A 1,681-nucleotide genomic window follows, 5' to 3' on the forward strand; every position below is an offset into this window, starting at 1 on the left:
AGTAATAAACCTGCACTAGTTTTTTTGATTTCTCAAATGAAAGGCGATTCCTGTTGGCATTATGGACAAACGACCAGTTGGAAAAAACTCTCTCCAATTGCGCAGATGATGCAGGAATGTTTAGTAATTTGTTAGCCAAATCTGCTAGTTGCTTATGGTGCTTCTTTGCAAAAAACCAAAATGTTTTTGGAGATTTAATGCCTTTGTTGATAAGGTCACCAAATATTCCAGCCTTTTCCCGATACTGTTGAAAACTTGAGAGACCTTCTGCATCCAAAGTTTTCAATATGAAGCCTTCCACTTGGTTGTGTTCTTCATTAAGATTCTGACCTTGATATTGTGGGTGAAGTACATATGCTGAGATGCTGTATATATTTAGAGATTGTTTTCTCCGCTTCTCAAGATGATGATGTTTGTCATTATGACCATCAGGTAACTGTTGTGACATCCACATTCATTAATGAGCTGGCTTACAGGATCTAAGAGCGCAATTGTATCATTTACTTGTAAAAGAAAATATTCATCAAATAAAAGACATCCCACCAAAAACATTCTGTAAAAAAATTAGCCAAGTCTCGATGGAGCTGCTTGTTTATCTCTAAAAAGTAATGAAATCTAGACAAAGTCGTGCCAAGTCTAAGGTTCCTTACTGCGATTTCTTTATTATTATAGTTAATGTTGTGTGACTTGGCCGTTGAATATTCTTTATATGTTAGTGGGTACAAGTCAATTTTTTTACACGTAATGTTATATCTGTTTGTTAAGTGAGATAATAGCCCATACTGTTATAGGTAATTGGACGCTAGTGTATCATTTTAGGCTGTTGTTGATTGTGCAACACATGCATTAAGCATCGACAATGCTGACTTCTGCTCTCTTCTTTTTGGAGCGTCAAATCGACCACCTATCTAACATAAAATAGACGTACAGACGGACTTCTATCAATGATTATAAGTCTGTATGTACTGGAAATAATTTTTTATACTGTTTGTTTCAGGCTCGCCTACACGTAAGTATTATTGAAATACGCAGCTTTATCAAGCTGGTTATTGAATCATCGTTTTCCAAGTGGCAATTTTCCATCGTCAATGGGTAGCGGTTCTGGCGACAGATTGGTGCAATTGTCATGGAGCACCTGGTTTTGTACCCTTGTGTACCCTTCAATGGCCAAGTCACACAACATTAACTATAATAATAAAGAAATCACAGTAGACTTGGCACGACTTTGTCTAGATATCATTACTTTTTAGAGATAAACAAGCAGCTCCATCGAGACTTGGCTAATTTTTTTACAGAATGTTTTTGGTGGGATTTCACTTCTTTTTGTAGAAACGTGGCCATATTGATTTATTTTATTAGATTTTCTTATTTGACAATTTTTTTTTCTTTTTAAGAGAATTTTTTATCATTACAAATCTTTCTTTTCTTTTTTTCCGGTTAAGATTCTTGTACAGTAACAACAGTTTTTCGTATTGCCCATTCGCATTCATTATTTATTCTTTTAGACGGTTTAGACGGTTTAATTTCTGAAAGATCGGCGCAGTATTTACGCCTAGTGGCCGCTTAAGCAACTACCGGTAAAACTTAAACACTTTTTTTGGCCAGCATCGCCAAAGGAACCTCTTAGTATACCGTTCTCAAACACTTCAAAAGTGAAGGGAAAGATTTTTCCAGCAGCCAT

The sequence above is a fragment of the Bacillus rossius genome, chromosome 5, assembly GCF_032445375.1.
Source record: "Bacillus rossius redtenbacheri isolate Brsri chromosome 5, Brsri_v3, whole genome shotgun sequence".
Taxonomy (NCBI): Eukaryota; Metazoa; Arthropoda; class Insecta; order Phasmatodea; family Bacillidae; genus Bacillus; species Bacillus rossius.